General features: G+C 47.4%; 1 long non-coding RNA gene across 1 annotated transcript; it reads left to right on the forward strand.

The window, feature by feature from the left end:
* Positions 1–9,274: 9,274 nt before the first annotated feature.
* LOC139802603 (uncharacterized) lies at positions 9,275–11,282 on the forward strand. Its single transcript, XR_011728705.1, has 2 exons — positions 9,275–9,744; positions 10,000–11,282. It is a non-coding gene; the product is annotated as an uncharacterized lncRNA (long non-coding RNA).
* The last annotated feature ends 6,412 nt before the right edge of the window (positions 11,283–17,694 follow it).

The raw sequence follows: 17,694 nt of genomic DNA on the forward strand, positions 1-17,694 counted from the left end.
TTAAAATAGTCAGCACGAGGATACCCCTCCTCAGACAGGGACTTTCAGCCACCTAATAGAAAATATAGTAATGTTCTAGAGGGGTTTTTTTTTGCCAATTCTTTGTTTTGTAATTTTTCATCCTGATTCTGGGTTTCCCAGTGTAAATCAGAATCAACTCCATTAAATTTATTCAATGAAACAGAAAGTAACCATGAAAACAAACTAGGATCAGCCTGGACTTTCTCTGCCTTGTCCCTTAAAGCTGTATTAATTATTGCAATAAGATTGCAATCAAACTGCATCAGTTTTGGGTTATATTTGTCCCAAATCAATCACATATCCTGCTACTACATTTTAAGGCTCTGCTGGAGGTTGCCACTGACCAACAAACCCCATCACTTCCTCCTTGATATTTTATTTTTTAATTATTTTATTTTATTTGCTTAGTTTAGTTTGTAAACTTATCATTCATAAACATTTGTAAATGTCTCATTTCCTCCTTTTTGTTTTCTTTGTGGATCCAAGTCCCTGAGCCTGTAGTGGAGGGCAGAGTTACATTTTCTCCTATATTTAAAAATAAAAATAAACAAATAGAAAGCGCTGCAATTTATCAAATCCCTGCCATGAACCAACCTGATTTGGAGGAATATTTGATTTTATTTATTTACCAGGTACTCAGCACCCCATGAGCCACTTGTCCCACTGGCCAGGGATGCTCCAGCAGCATCTCCCAGGGGTTCAGATTGCAGGGAAAAAAAGAAAAGAAAATCTCAAAGGGACTTTTGCAAGACTTCTAGTTTTTAATCACCAGCTTTTCAGAAATTTTCTGAGCTCCCAGGTTTGCATCTCGGGAGCTGCAGGGAAGGAGCAGTCAGGGCACAGGCAGCTCAATAATAATTTAAATGTATTGGAAATTGCTGGGATGTGCAAGACCATAAAAAGGTTTTTACTTTCATGGCTTTTCATACCTCTACAACTTTCTTTTTTCTCCCAAATTGAGCCCTGGAAGGGGTAACTTTAAGCAGAGCAAAATGATTTTCCAACATCTCCAACATCTTCCCTGTTGGTTTTGCCCGATGACAAAATATTTCTGAACTGATGAGAACAGAGTTCCCCCACTGAAAAGCAGACCCTGGAATTTTAGTTACGGACCCAAAATCCACAGCCTGGTCACCCCGGGCTTCCTCCCATCCCTGAGAAATTCTGATAAAAACCCATCTGCTGGGAGAGCCAGGACTGCATCCGGGTTTGCTGATAAATATGAGGTTTTCACTAGTTTCTGGGCAGAAACAATGGTTTCAAATATTTGGTATGAGAATTATTTTGTCCTTTTTTTTTTTTTTTTTTTTTTTGCCCATGTGTGTTTTTGGCAACGGGAAACCAGCTTGGAAAACAGGAATGAACTGGAACCCAAGCCCATACAATATTTGGGTCTGGAGAGCTTTCAGTTTTCCAGCAGGAGCAGAACTGGGAAGTACCCAAAGGCAGCTTCATGGCAGAGCCTTCCCAGGGGGGGAGGAGATCCGGGGTGCAGGTGGGGATGGGGAAAGCAGGGAAAGCAACACCAACCCCCAGCACCTGGGGAGGTTCTTGCAGACAGAGATTTGCTGCAGCTGTGCCCCAGCATCCACCTCCCCCCTCCAGCTGGGGAGACAAAAGCTGGGCCCACCCTGGCACTTTCCTCCTTAATTATTAGGGGATTTAAGGCAGGTTTTAATTGCCCTGGTGGGTATTTTGGAAAGGGGTGGGCGTAGGGTTGGGATTTAGCTGGGAGTTTCTGTGGTCCCTGGATCCAGCCTGGTGTGGAGGGTGTATGCTCAGGAATCACCCCAACACCTTTTAGTTGGGATTTTGCCTCCTTCTTTTTGAAGTTCTTCTGTCTGCCCCAGCTCCCAGGATGAAACAGCTCCCATGTGAGTATTTTTTTCCTGCTGAAACTCCTTTCTCCCCCCTCCCCACCATTGGCACCCAACACCTCCAGCTCCCTCTGTCATCCTGCGAGCTCACCAACAAATTGCTTCCACACTCCCCCCCAACTTCCCCAAGTGTGCAGTCCAAGGGTTAACCAACTTAAACGTTTAAAGAGTCATGAAATGGAGTGTTTCCGCTTCCCATCTGGCTTTTATCAATTTTTAAGTCAGTTTCAGAAGTACTGCTCCACAATCAAAACACACAATCTCCCTAGTCAGATAATTCAATTTTATAAATGAATTACTTATGTGCCTCGAAGTAAATACATTCCTGGGCGAGGGGCTATTGACTCCTGTCAATGGAATAATGAAGGCCAGGAAGCCTTGGAGATGTCCTTCTGGGGTTCAGTGGGAGCAGAAGGGTTGGGGATGGGGGTGGGATGGAGGAGCTGGGACCCTCTGTGCCACCACTCGGGAGCATTGGCAGTGACAGGGAGGGGAGATGGAGTTGAGTGTGTTTGTGATTTGTGGCATCTGGGGGGAAATATCTTGAATGAGAGAGTTGAAAGGGAGAAGCAGAGCTCCTGTAGAAGGGGTGTAGGAGGTCTCAGCTCCTGCAGAAGGGGTGTAGAAGGTCCCAGCCTTCATCTTGTTCTACAGCTTGCCAAAGGAGAGTGAAAAACTCCACTTAGGTGGATCAGACCTCATCCTGATGGTGCAGGAAATGCCTCTCCAGATGCTGCACTGTGATGTGTTGGGTCTTTATCTAACAGGGACCTTGCCCAAGTGCAGCCCTGGGTGCAAACCTGCATCTCTGCACCCCAGTTTGGTGGGGATCCAGCCCCCAGGCCCCTGCTTTGGGTGTCTCTCAGCAAAATGTTGCCCAAGGGAAAATACAGATTGGTGGCATCACCCTGACCTGGGGCAAGGAAAGCTGAGAGGAGCTGCTGGTGGTTGTGGATCTCAGTGAGGATTTTGGCCAGGTGGAGCTCTGCTTTCCTTCAGTTTTCACTGCTTTGTTGAATTATGAACTCGAGGTGTCCCGAGGTCTCCATTGAGGTGGGTCTGAGGAAGGGACAGGCAAGGGTTGGGGACAGATCCCAGATGAATTGTGGCAAAGCTTTTAAAGTGCAAATATTCTGTGATGGGCAAGAAATGGCAGCTCTATGGGGATAATACAACTCTTGAGTGGGGGGTTTTTTTCAGCCAGAAAATGACCTGGCAAGAAAATTCCTATCCCACCCAGAACAGACCCAAACAGACCCCATCACAGGTCCAGCTGGAGCACCTGGGGTGCTGGGTTTTCATCAGTGCTCCCTCCCAGCAGCAATTTCAGCTGTAGAAGTGAGCTTTTGTTTCTTCATCCATGCTTTTATTCCATCGTTTTCTGGTCTGCAAGGCAGCTGGAAGGAGCAGAAGCCATGGGGTCCTGCAGTAAGATCCACACAAAAATCCAGCAGCAGCGTGGAGCTCTCAGCAGAAATGGCTGCAAGAATTTGTTGGGAGGGAGAAAAGCATGGAATTTCAGTGGCTTTGGGTTGGGGTGACCTTAAAGATCACCTTGTTTCAACCCCCTGCCATGGGCTGAGACATCTCCCACCAGCCCAGGGTGCTCCAAACCCCATCAAGTGGCCTTGAACACTGGCAAGGACAAGCACAAACCCCTGAGGCTGGGGAGGAAAAGCAGCTTTTCCTCTGCCATGTCCTCGGGGTCTTCTCCCCAAGTCCAACCCCAAACCAAGGCCAAGCTGCCCCCAAGGTTGTTCCTTCTCCCTGCCAGCAGATTTCTGCAGAATGAGGCAATAACTCTGCTGAGGGGGCTTAGGAGCAAGGGGGGTGTTTGCTCTCCTCTGCCGGGAGGCAATTTCTGAATAAACAGTGTTGAAAGCCTGGAGAAATTGGGAGATGAAGTCTTCAAAAGGCTGATTTGGAGGGGTACAAATTGTAACCACAAAATCTGCATTTGCCTCCCGCATCTGCAGATAATTGTAAGCATCTGGAGCAGCAAGGATGGGGATAGGGATAGGGATGGGGATAGGTAAAAACCCATCACACACTCCTCTGGGTTATCTCCCAGGTGTGGAAGTTTGGATGTGGCACAGGCTGAGGAAGAATCACCAGCACAGGTACCCTGTGAAAGGCTGGGCAAATGAATGCCTGAAAGAAAAATACCTACTTAAAGGAAGCAGTGAAATGAAAACAAAGGAAAATCAAATAAAGCAGGAAAGTAAAAATCAAAGAAACCCTTTGGTTAAACCCCAGCTGTGCTTAAACACTATGAGGCAGGAGAAGACAAGGACTCCCCCTCCTCACCTTAAAATCCCCACCTAACCACGGTGCCTTTTCTCTTTTGCTCCTTCTTTCAGTGCTGGCAAAAGCATCTTTGCTGCTCATGTCCTATTTTTTCACCTGAGAAGCTCCTGGGGTGCTGGCAGCTGTTGGGCATCCCCCCAACCCTTCTGTGTTTGGAGGTGCCCACTTGGGACTTTCCCTGAGGAGGAACTGGAGCAATAGCCCAGGGAATGACACCCTAAAGGTATTTTATGTTTCCCTGTCTCCTGCTGGACTGGTTCTTTTATTGTAATGTTGCAGGAGAAAGTGGCAGAAGTACAGTGTGATGCTGCCCAGGGAATGGCTCCTGAGGAATCATCTGGGCAGAGGTCAGGAGGTCCTTGTTTTGATGGGGGAAGTGCTTTAATCAAGATTAATTTTTTCCAGTTTTCAGTAACCGGAGCTCTTCCTGAGTTTTCCTCCTCTCTCCTTTTAGGATGAGATTATCAAATTTCCAGGGCAATTAACGGAGAGAGTCTGAGTGTAAGGATGGTTCTGTGCAATGAGTGGTGAGGAACAAGTGACATTCAGTTGGAAGATCTGTCCTAGGGATCTCTAGGGTCTGTTTTACAGGATGAAACCCAGACTGGTTTGGATTGGAAGGGATTAAGGCTCATCTGGACCATGGGCAGGGACATCTCCCACTCAGCCAGGTTGCTCCAAGCCCCATCCACCCTGGCCTTGGACACTGCTAAGGGTGAGCCGTGTGTCACTCTGTGACAATTTTTACCCAAGGTGCCACTGAGCTCTTGATGCTCATGAGAACCCAAGTCCTGCTCTGGCTCTGGTCCATCAATAAGCCTGAGAGGGATGAGGAGGAGAAGAAAACCTTGACCTGGCTTTTGGCTTCAGCTGAGTGTCCACCAAATCTTCCTTACCTCGATGTCACCTGGTGAGCACTGCAGGTGCCAGGGAGCAGGCAGCGTGCACCCCCTGGCCTCCCCCACAGCTGTGATGGACTCCTGGGAGTGGAAGCAGCTCCTGCAGGTGATGAAGTGATGGCAGGGAGGGGGCAGCCCAGAAATAATGCCCACACCAGGCTGGGAAGGAGGAGGGGGCAGTCTGAAGAGGAACCTTCAGCCCCTGAGGTTACGTGGCTGGGACAACACAACGGTGGCTGCCCCAGCTTTGCAGCTGCTTCTGCAGGAGATGTGGTTCTCCTTCTCCATCTTCCCAGCTGCTGCATCATGGAAGGGAGGATGGAAATGCTGCTACATGGGGAGCAGCTTAGGAGCTAAGAGGGGAGGGTAAAGAGCAGGATAAACTCAGCATCTACCCTGCTGTCAAAAAATGGATTCAAGAAAAAAGCTCCCCAGCTCAGGACATCCAGCACTGAAAAATGAATCTGCTCTTTTAGTGCAAGCTGCATTTTCCATGATGACTTCTGCCTTTGCAGCAGCCTTTGGTGTTGAAGGAAGCTGCTGAGGTCCCTGGTGACCTCCAGCCCTGGGGAGGTGCCATCTGCCCCAAATAGGTTTGGGGGAGAGGAGGTGGGTGTCTGTGGAAAGGCTTCTTGTCTTTTTTTTTTTTTTTTTTTTTTTTTTCTTTTCTTGCCTTGAAACAAAATTGTGTCCCCTGGAACAGGAGCCACCTGCAGATGCAGCCCCAGCCCCTGGTGGTCTCTCCCTGGCCATCTGAAAGCCATCATCCCTCCTCTGCATTCAACTGGGATTGAGTTACCCTGGAGTAAATTCACTTACACTTAGCAAACGATAAATCCTCACACAGTTGGTCAAGAAATCTGGGCTGAGAAGGTCTGGAAGTGTGTTATTAAATCCAAATGGAGCTCCAGCCCCAGCCTGTCTTACTCACTTTGGAGCAAAACTAACAATGTTATGGGGCCTGATGAACTGCAGAGCTGTAGGAGCTGCTCCCCAGGCACACCTTAAGCAAAGTGATGGCTTTTTCAGTGAGGTTTGGAGCCTGATGTTCACTGAGTGCTAGAAGAAAAGAATTTTTTTTCAGTCCTTGAAGGCCTGTCCTGTTCAGGGTGTCAGGACGGGGGCTGCTCCTGACCACCAGTATGGATCAGAGCACTTGGGACCAAGGGGCTGCCCCAGAAATCCTTTAAACAGCCACTATCAGACCCTCTGAACTCTGTTAGGATGCTCTCCACAGGCACTGTGGGGTGGGGACCCGATGCAGGATGCTCAGAGGTGTCACCTCCATTTCTCATGGCCAGGAAGAAAGGTGTGAGCTGATTCCTGGTGGGCTCCAGTGAGCCACAACTCTGAGAGGAGAAGGGCAGAAATCCACTAAATCCTGGTGTTTGCCCCTAATCCTCAGACACTGGGGTTCACCGAGTTGTTTGGGTTGGAACAGACCTTTGGGATCAGGAGCCCAGCACTGCCAAGGCCACCACCACCCCATGTCCCTCAGCACCAGGCCTGACCAAGCCCTGGAGGAATTTTCAAGGTATGGTGCCATCCAGGGAGCTGCAACACAGCCTTAAATTTCATTTAAATTGCCAGGGCTGTATCTGAAATCACTGGGACTCAATCAATGGGTTGTTGTTTTTTTTTTTCCTTTGTCAGGACTGTAGGGCCAGAATTTAATATGGAAAGTCATGGGGGTTTCTCCTGAAGACAAAGTTTATAAAAATGAGGATTGTGGCATTGTGTTCAAGCTTATTAACTGTGTCACACTGTTATTGCCTCCAGTCATTTCTTCAGAAAACAAATAAACAGCAAGTATTTGTCAATCTCAGCAATAAACTATAGTGGCAGCAAACTTAATCTGGTGTTAATTAGGCTTGTGGAAAACTAAATCAAGCATCAGAAACCACAGATTATTTTAGGCTTCCTCTAGCATAAACACAAAGGCTTGAGGATCCATAACATATTATTTTTGTTGACAGTTTTCCACTTTTCCCCCAATTTATTTCGTGTACCCGATAGGCTGATCCTTGATTGCTTTTAGCTCTGTCTTCTTTTGGCCTCAGTCTGGCAGTTTGTTAATCCTTCCTATTTTTGTGTATTTAAGCAGGATTACAGACTTCAAATGCACTGTAAAAGGAACCTGTATACAATCTTTCAAAATCACTTAAAGGGGCCAACGACAGAGGTCCCAGCCTTGCAAGGAAATACAGAACATTTCGGAAATCATCCCCAGTGTTTATTTCTAAGCCAGTTTTAATTACTCAGCAGGGATGAATGAAAGACCCAGAAAATGGAAAATGACACAGGATTTTTGCATTAAGTTACAGCTGAAGGAGAAGAAGGGAGCGATCGCCCTGCTTTCAAGTCCAGAGCATTTTGGGGTATAATTATGCCCTGCTGCTTTATTGACAAGCTAATAAAATTAAACTGCTTTGCAAATAGCCCGGGGACCTCAGGGAAGGCTCCACACAGCACTGAGAAGGAGCAGATGTCCCCACCCGAGGAGCAACAGGTAAGGAAGATGGGTAAGTCAGAAGGAAAAAAACTCCCTGAGAGAATGAAACTCATCTGAGAGATGGATTTAGGGCCAGAAAGGTTGAGAGAGGCAGAGCAGAGCTCAGAAACCTGCAGACCCTCAAGCCCACCCTCAGCACCCACCTGAGGATGCTCTCCCCACCTGAGCCAACTCCAGATGGGATTCATCCAGGTCTCAGCTGTAACCAAACACCTCAAGTGCCAAGAAGCAGCAGCATTTGAAGGAGGTGTTGGGAGTTTCAAAGGTAATCAAGCATCCTGAAAGGTTTTTAAGCAATAGGACACAGATTTTAAGGGCCGGGAAAGGCCAGAGGTTCCCACACTTCCTTGGGACCATGTTGGATCCATGCCCCCAGGCAGCCATCCCAGAGAGCAAAGCCACTACCTAAAATCGTGGAAAAAATGACCATGGCCAAGCTCTGAGTTTCTTATTGGGAAGAAACTGCTGAGGCAGGAGAGGTGACAGCAGGACACTGCCAGCACCACCAGGACAGACCTCACTTTTCCCCAGTGTTTCTTCTTCCTGGAGTTTCCATTCCCATCGAAGTTACTGTCTGATTGCCTGAAAAGAGAACAGTGTTCACTTATCAAGATGATTTTCAAGCTGATACACATTCGTTTTGGAAGTAAGATTTGATTTTTATTTTATTTTACTGTTTTTTGTTTGGTTGGGTTTTTTGCTCCTCTTTCTTTCCAGGAAAAACTGAAGTCATACAAGAGCAAACCCTGCCTTGCCTGGTTTTGATCACTTGGCACGCTCAGAACCAAACTCCTCAGAGTAAATATTTCCTAGGGAGATCATTAAGGGTGTGACCAACATGTAAGGAACTGTTTCCCACTCTGTAACCCACGTGGGTACCTGAGATGTGATTTGGGAGATGCTGCCTTGCATGCTGCATCACAAAAAAACCCCAATCATAGAATCCCAGATTAGTTTGGGTTGGAAAGGACTTTAAAGATCATCCAAGTCCAACCCCTCTGCCACGGTCAGGGACCCCTCCCACAGCCCAGGCTGCTCTGAGCCCCATCCAACCTTAACACTGCCAGGGATGGGGCAGCTTCTGGGGGCAACCTGGGGCTCAGCACCCTCACCCCAAAGAATTTCTTCCCAAAATCTCATCTCAGTTTCCCCTCTTCCAGTTAAAACCCCTTCCCCCTCATCCCATCCCTCCATGCCCTTATCCAGAGTCCCTCCCCAGCTTTCCTGGAGTCCTTCAGGTACTGGAAAGTGCCCTAGGGTTCCCTTGGAGACTTCTCCAGGCTGAACCACCTCAGCTTTCTCATCCTGTCTTCTTAGGTGAGATGCTCCAGCCCTCTGATCATCTTCCTGGCCCTCCACTGGACTGTTTTAAATAAGATTTTTTACTTAAAAAAATACTGATTTTACCAGGAGCAAACTAGCATCCAGGCCAGCCCAGGAGCTGCACCCTCTCTTCCCCTGCAGCACAACCAGAAGGTCCTGCCCACCATGGGAACCTCGCCAGTTTCTTCATGTTTGCCTTTATATTCAGAAAATAAACTAAAAAAAGGAGCAGAAAAACCCAACCCAAGAAGCTGCCACACTCCCACGTGGTGCTGGAGGAAGGCAGATAAGGCTGAGATCCTCCCTCCTTCATCACAGCCACCCGTGGCCATGGTTATCCAGCTCTTCCAGGCAGAGTTTTGAAGGCCTAAGGAAATATTGCAGGAATTTAACAGCAGAGGGGTGGGCAAAGGGCTCTGGTGTGGGCAAGGTGATGCCTGCCCTGGCTGGGTTGTTGTGTTTCTCTGCTGGGTGACACCTTCTCACTTGAAAACTCAGAATTTCTGCTAATTGATTCAAAAGGTTCCTAGTAGAAGTAGTAATAATAATGGTAGTAATAATGGTGATAATAATAATGATGATGATAATGATACAGGTGATGATGATAACAACAACAATTTTTCCAGGCTTTGCACCACTGATGGAATCCTAGCTGAAGGACTTCAGGAAGGCAGACAAACTGTGCCAGCCAAAACTGAAGCCAAACCCTACCCCTCTGCAAGAGATTTTGCACTCAAGCACCACCAGATGCAGACATTCAGGAGGAGCCTGGGGATGTGTCCTGACTATCCCGACACGTGGCAGAGTGAGTTACTACAGAACTGGGGGAAATTCAGGGTGAATTTTAATTTTAGAAGAAGTGTTTTTGCTTTATTTTGCCACAAGATGGAGCCTTGAGATTAAACCATTCGGTCGAGGCTTAAGAAACTCCAAGCCCCGTTTCGAGCTCCCGTGTTTCATTTTCTCAGATTGTTATCGGTGGGGTTTTTTTTTTTTTAATGAATCTTTTTTTTTTTTTTTTTTTTTTTTTTTTTTTTTTTTTTCCGTCGTCTCTTATTAGTCAGATATGAGGAAACTCTGGAGACTCTGCCAAAAGAGGTGCCACTGGGGCATAACCAAACAATGGGGTTTTGCTTCTGCAAGAAGAAATCATCCGGCAGCTCCACGCGAAGCTCTGGGAGGGGACGAGGTGGTGGAAGAAAGAGCACTTTGTGGGAAAGCTGAGCCGCGAGCGAGGGACAAAAGGAAGATATTTAGGAAGCAGAGGGATTGTTTCTTCCCCTCTCACTAGGTGAGTCTGTTGGACTCAATATTTTGAGATCCCAGCCAACCCCAAACATTCTGTGATTGACCTTGTGGTTTGGCTTCTGCCAAAGCCCCGGCTTCCCCATCCCACATTTCTTGCTGACAAATGGGAGGAAAGGATCAATGCAAATATTTTGCTGCCTTTGATAGCAGCAGCAGAACTGCCAGGAGACAAGCAGCCCAGCAGCACGTTCCCTCCCTGACCTTTGCCACCAGGCACTTCTCCAAACCAGAAAGCCTACGTGTATGAATTTCATTTCTCTTTTGATTTCACTTCCCTTCACCCTGGAGGGACTGGGCTTTTTGTTCTGCAAGTGCTTGTTCTGGGGACTTGTTGTTTTTTTTGTTTGTTTGGTTGGGTTTTTTTCCTAGTTGAAGTTAGAAGAACTGAGTAAAGAAGGGAGCCTTGGATTTTCCTTTGAGCTCTAGAAATCTCTAAAAGTGGGTTTTGCAGGGAAAAAAAAAAAAGTCTTCTGCACTTGGGCATCACTCCTGAGAGCTGCGTGGAGCCAGAGGTCCCCACCCTGCAGGGACTTGGGCCAGCAAGGAGAGGACTTGGAGGAGAAAGAACCAAATGTTGAACCCAAGTGGGAGCTGAGCAGAAGGCAGGGGCTGATAAGGCTTTGGGGCTCCCCAAGGGCTTTCTGCTGCTCAGGTCTGACAAGGAAATGTCTAAATTCAGACAAAAGTTGCTGAGTCAATAGGAAGTTGCTGAGTAATCCCCCAGCTCCAGTTTCCATTGGGACCTTCTTGTTATCTTCACACCTCTCTGTGCTCTCTTATCTCCTCCTCCAAAGGAATGGGATGGATGGATGGATGGATGGATACCAAGAAGATGGACGTTCTCTTTTTCCAAGAAATCACATGGCAAAGGTGAGGGGCTGCTGGGGACATTCTGGTGGGACATCAGAGGAAAATTTTTCCCTATGAGGAGAGTCATGCACTGGAACAATCTCCTCAGGGAAGTGGTGGATTGCCCAACACTGGACACTCCTAGGACTCAGCTTGGCAGGGTGCTAGACCATCTCATCAAAACAACAACAACAAAAAGATTGGCCCAGGTGATGGTTGAGGTCCCTCCCAACCTGCCAGTCTACATTTCTGTTTCAAATTCCACCTTTTATGCCTCGATCAGAGGGGAGCAGCAAAGGACCCCAGCAGCTTGCTATGGTTGGAGGAGAGAGAATGAGGGGTTTGGCCAGCACATCCATTGCCCTGGTCAACCCCATCCTGGGCTTCATCACTCCAAGCTTCCCAGTCCCCTGCAGCTCAGCCCAGTGCCATCCTTTCAGCAGAGCTGGTGGGGAACCCCTGCTAAGCAGTGGCCCAAAATACTTGGTCAGCTTTTCATCCAAGTCCCTTGGCCACCACACCCCAAGAGCACAATCTCCAGTGTGGTCAGGCTGGGAAGGGGCTGGGAAGGGGCTGTGGAGCTTGTGCAGGCACAGGAGAGCAAGAGCAGGAAGAGGCAGGGTTACTGCAGGAGAGGGGGGGTTGGTAAAGATGATCTTTAGAGGTCCCTTCCAACCCAAATTATTCTGATTCTGTGGTTCCCACAGGCAGCTGCCTCCCTGCCCTGCCCAGGTCCAGGAGTTGGGCAATCCCTTTCCCAGGAGCTCCACCCTTGGACAGCTCTTGTCTTTTGCAGATAAAAAGCCAACACCCTTTCTCGTTGTTCCAGGTCCCAGCTCCTTTTTACCAAAAAACCCCCCAAACTAACAACCCAGTCGTAAACAACACCACCACCTCCGTTGTGCCTCTGCCCAACCCATCCTTTTGGAGCCTTCTAAATAATTTCTCCCTTTTAATCAGTTTTCTAATTGCAAACATCAGCTGTTCCTGGGTAAGCCAGGGACCCAAGGGGACAGTGAGATGCTTGGGTACACCCAGGACACTTCCTTGGCATAAACAGAGCTCCCAGGCTGCCGGAAGGCTGCAGGAACTTGCACAAAGGATCCAAACGGATGTCTGGGGGGTGGAGGATATTTTTCAAGAGCTGGATTTTACATCACAGCGACACTTCCTTCCCCAGTGCTTTCCCTTTCCCTGCTCCTCTTGCCCACCTCCCCCAGCTCTTTGCTGTGCCCCAGGTTTTCCCAGCCCCTCCCCTTCTTGCTCTTCTTAAAACCCCGTGAGCAAACTGATGATGGAAAAAGCAATCCCTGCAACATCACTCCAGGCTCTGCCTGATGGGAAGCAGGGTGGAGGTTACACCTTGTCCTCTTCGTGCAGGAACAGAACAGAAAGTGGCCTTGGTTAATTTTCATTTTTCATTAAATCTTGAAAGGAACCAGACACGGTTCTGAGAATTAAGGTGAAAAAGCAGCTTCTCCAGAAAATGAAGCCATGCTCTCAACAAGCCCCTCCAACCACATCTCTCTTTGTTACACCCTGCATGTTTATTGGTCCCAGGAGGTTATACAGGATATAAGTGGAGGAATTTCTGATGCTGTCATCGATCCCAGTGGCATCTTTTCCCATCAGCAGGCACCACCCCAAGCAGCTGGGTTTCAGGAGAGTGGGAATGCACACTTGTCATGGGGTTAAATTGGGATTCAGGGTGGCATCACCTCCAAGCCTCTGGTGTCAGGAGGATACAGTAGGGGAGGTCATGTCCTTCACTAATGGGAATATTCACTTGGGAAGAAGTAGAAGAAAATAACCTAGAAATAAGGTCATTGTTCTCCTGACAACCCCATGGGAAACTCAAGCAGTGCTGAGGCTGAACTGATTTTCCTGCTGAGCACAACAGGCGTGTGGATGCATGGCAGGAGCAGCAGGCTGTGAACACTGGAAGCAGCTCTGTTTTCTTCTGAAAATATATATTTTTTAAAGAAAATCCCAAGAGAAGAGTCTGCAAAGAGTATATATAGGCCTTTGGGAAAATTGTCCTGTGTGAATTCCCAACACGTGGATTTTGAGATTATTGTTGCAGGAAACTGGGACATAATTTGGCTCTGAGCATTACCAGAAGATGAAATGTTGCACCAGAACTGTTGAGATCTCTGCTACTCGGTGATGCAATCCTCAGAGAAGTGGAAGTAAACTCAGTGTAGGCACAGCAGATCCTGCACTGGGTTGAGGGAAACCACCATCCCCTTCTACTCAGGGAGACCTGGAGGCTGCAGTCAGCTTTACAGCCCCCTGACGTGGGATCTGTCCTGTGAACAGCAAACACCTTCTGCAGGAAAACCTGCACAGTTTTAGTCTGTAAAAAGCGTGCAGACAGTAGATGTGCTTTCCCTTAAAATCAGAAGCCACCTTCTCAAAAAAAAAAAAGACATTTTTTAAGAAAGTGACTACTCTGTTGGGGTCTGGTTTGCCACCCTCAAGTTTGGTGTGTGGATTAAACTTGGTGTAAGCACGTGTGTGTGTGCCTGCACCAGAGTGCAAGCGTGTGACTGTGTTCCTTCCTCTGCCTTGCTAAGAGGAAACTTGTGTGTGTGATCAGGGCTTCTTCCTCTCTGCCTTGCCAGGAGGAAACACAAGCTGGGCAGCACCTCGCAGATTTCATCTGCACCCAGGAACAGGCACCCCAAGCTTTGCCCCCCGGAGCTGCCAGTGCCTTTGCTGACAGATAAAGACTGGGACAGGATGCCACTGGCACCTGGGCTGCTCCTTAGCAGAGAATCTGCACCCCTTCTCTGGCAAAAAAAAAAAAAAAAGCAACAAATCTCTTGAAGTGACACTGCTTGCCCTCCAAGCTGCTGCTCAGCCAGGTGTGCTGTGGTACATTGCTATTTTTGACAGTGTAGGCTTCACACAGATGAAAAGGGACACCTGTGTGCTAAAAAAACCCCAACACAACCCATTGGAGTTGGTGAGGGTGCAGGCAGGTTCATCTAATATACATGCTTTTTTTGGAAATTTTATTTATTTAGGTAACAAAGAAAAAGCAAAAAGGCAGTGCAAAAATTGGTGATGTGCTACTACTCAAAGGTAAGGACAAGGCTGATTGGTATTAGGCTAAAGTTCAGTGGGTAAGGTGACATCTTAAAATACTTTGTTCTCTAACATTTTGCTAAATTATATTGCTGTGATGTCTAAAATATTTACTTGCTCTTATTTAGATAGAAAAGTGACAGAAAGAAGGGTGTTATGTGCAGGGAAGGTGTAATGAATTCTAGTTTGTTGGGTTTTTTTAATAGCTGATACTATCAGTTCCAGTTCTGAAACATTTCTGCATGATTAACAAAACTCTGCTAAAGCCCTTGAAAGATTCACCTGGGATTTTTCACCCTAACTCCAAACCTTTGACAGCCTCTCAGGGCAGTTCTCTGACTGGATACCTAATTACCTGAGCCTGTAAATGAGAAAACTTTGCCACTGGAATGTTGTTTGGCTATAGATCCTTCATTAATGTCTTATTAACAGACATAACTACTCAATATGCAAATCCTGGGCATGCAACACACACATGGATGTAAGCAAACAGCCCAAAGCAGAGCTCTTGGGTTGTTTTTTTTTTTTAGAACTCTATCTTCACTGGAAGCCTTAATTGATGTTAAATTGATGATGTGGCCACAGAGCAATCATTTCCATAATTTAGGAGCACCCGTGATCTCTCCAGGTGCTCTTTTCATTAGGCAGAAAAGAGTGCACAGAGTAAACTCAGACAGAAGGAGCCAAACAAGCTACACCACAGGGCTTTGCCAACACCTTGGGGACCTCTGCCAACACAGCTCTGCTGAGCTGGGAACACCTACACCCAGCTAGAGGGGACACCCAGCTCCACAGACACCCAGCTGCACCACAACAGAATTCAGCAGGGGGGGACAGCACAGCCCAACAAGATGTTCCCCGTGCCCGTGCTCACTGTTGGGCTGTGTTCAGACTCTGAGTGTGGTGGTGGGCACAGGCAGTGCTGGGTTGTTGTGTTGCTGTTGGTGTGGGGGTGTCTGCTGAGCGTGGGGTGATGGGGTGGGATCTGCTGCAGCTGGGCTGCATTCCCAGCCAGCAGCTCAGAGGGCTGGAGCAGCTCTGGAGATGGGATGAGAAGGTTGGGGTTGTTCTGCCTGGAGAAAAAAAGGTGCAGTGAGAACTCAAAAGCTCCTTCCAGTAACTCAAAGGGCTCCAGGAAAGGTGGGGAGGGACTTTGGGTAAGGGCATGGGATGAGGGGGAAGTGTTTTAAACTGGAAGAGAGCAGATTTAGATGAGATGTTAGGAAGAATTTATTTGGTGTGAGGGTGCTGAGCCCCAGGTTGCCTCCAGAAGCTGTGGCTGCCCCATCCCTGGCAGTGTTGAAGGTTGGATGGGGATGGGAGCACCCTGGGCTGGTGGGAGGGGTCCCTGCCCATGGCAGGGGTGGCACTGGATGGTCCCTTCCAGCCCAGACTGTTCTATGATTCCTTGAACTCTTCCAAAAAGCAGAGATCAGGACCCAGAGAAAATTCTGGGGATGGAGGGATGGGGTTAACCCCAGGGCTCTCCCATGCAGGTGCCAGCCCTGATCAGCCCAGGGGAGGCCCAGTGGCTCCCTGCAGGGTGCTGGTGAGGAGCAGAGGGAGCCAGAGGGATTGCTGCTGGGACATGGCCTCCATGAGGGTGTTTCTTGTTTTGTCCCTGAGAGGCAAATGGAGATGACACCCCTGGATGCCAAGGTAAACATTAATCTGTTTCCAGATACGTGTATTTGGTCATTTCAGTAGCAAATAGTTTGAGCTTTGAGTGTTTGCTGTTCTTCCTCTCACAGCAGAGTTTAGCAATGTTGTTTTTTTGTTTTTTTTTTTTTAGATCTGCCAAGGCTCTGGGCTTCCTGAGGTATCTCTGGTGTAATTCTGCTTGCCACACTGCAGTTACACCAGAGGCCAAGTTTGGCCCTCTAATCGTTTGGGGCTGCTGATGGCTCTGGGCTTGCTGCTTGCTCTGCAGATTTTCTGGAGGACTGGAATTTCATGTGGAATTCCATTCTGTGAGGCAATGGCTGCGTGGGCAGGGAGTCCTCTCCAGAGTGGTTGTGGGCACAGCCATTAGAGGATGTGCCCTCGAAGCTGTTGTTGCTAAGTGGGTGATCACCTCTTCCTCTCTGCCTCCTTCAGGGTCACTTTTCTGCTGGTCACTTCCATTTTGCAGAGAAAACAGACTGGTGACTTTCCCCTGCATGTAAACAGGTGATTTTTCCATGTGAATAATATTCCTGAATTTTGTGAGCAGGGGATCAGTAGAAGTGGGTGGTGTGTGCTGGCTTGGCCACAGATCCTGATCTAACAGTGCTGCAGCAAAGAAAAGCACACCAGGCAGGCAGGGAAGCCAAGGGAACAAAAACTCTGATTCCTGCCCAGAAATGGAGATTCAAATTAATCTCAAAACTTTACAAATCTTTATATTGGCAGCTCCCTGGGCTGAAACACAGAGAGATGTTTTCCCAACTGCTTTATAAATCAGAGCGAGGTAGAAATGCAGCAGAGGTTTGGGGGTCAGTGACAGAGGAGCAAAGGGAAATGGGCTGAGGTAGGGAAGGAGGACACCTGAGAAAAGGAGGTGGAAAAGGACTGGGAGGAAGAAGTGGAAATTCAGGCACCTGGAAAAACATAAAACGCAAACTTGGGAGAAGGTCTTTTGGAAAGGAGAAAGTTTGTAGTTTCTCTTTCATTTTAAACAGCCCTGTGTGACCTACTTATTGTTTACCTTTTTTTTGGCCTTCTATGAGGCAACTCATAAAAGACTTCAATTGGTGGATGTAGCATATATTTAAAATCATTATTAATTACATGTATTAATTATGGTAATTATTATTCTGTATGCAAGAAGCCTTCTCCCCCCCTCCTGCATGCATGAGGAGAGAATAAACATGGAAGCATTCTGAAGTCTGTGTTTAGACTACTCAAAAACATCCTCTGCTGTAAAAATGATTTTTAGTGCTATGCAGGATTGCTCAAAAAGGTGCTTCAAGAGGCATCATCTGCTGCACCAGCAGCTGGTCCAAGAAAAGACCTCACCAACCTTGTTCTTTAATATTCTTAGACTGTCTGGGCTGCCACTGAAAAGGGAGGTGTCTGGGATTTATGTCTCTTTTAAGAAATAAAGTTTTCTGGTCTTAGTGAGCGAGCTTAAAGGTAACAGAATCTTTCCCCTTCTTTTTGGCCAAACTGCTCGGGTCTGGAAGAGAATTCAGTGTGTATATTTGTTAAGTTTTCAAGCAGTGTTGCTTTAACATTACAAACACCAGAAGGATTAACAGGATAATTAAGGATAAGGGGATAATCTCTTGCCTTTCAAGGTGGTAAAGAGGATCTCAGGGTAAATACCAATAAACTAAAAGCAGCAAGAAAAAATCCGCAATATTATGGACCTTTTTCAGTTCTATTTCTGTGTATTTTTCAAGTAAAGGTATTGGGTAATTAGAAGATAAAGTAAATTAATTTAAGCATTAAGTACTTATGCTACACTAAGATACAAACATTGTTCATGTTGTAGATAACTTGCTAGGTTGTAGGGCACAGATAGTGC

The sequence above is a fragment of the Heliangelus exortis genome, chromosome 14, assembly GCF_036169615.1.
Source record: "Heliangelus exortis chromosome 14, bHelExo1.hap1, whole genome shotgun sequence".
Classification (NCBI taxonomy): Eukaryota; Metazoa; Chordata; class Aves; order Apodiformes; family Trochilidae; genus Heliangelus; species Heliangelus exortis.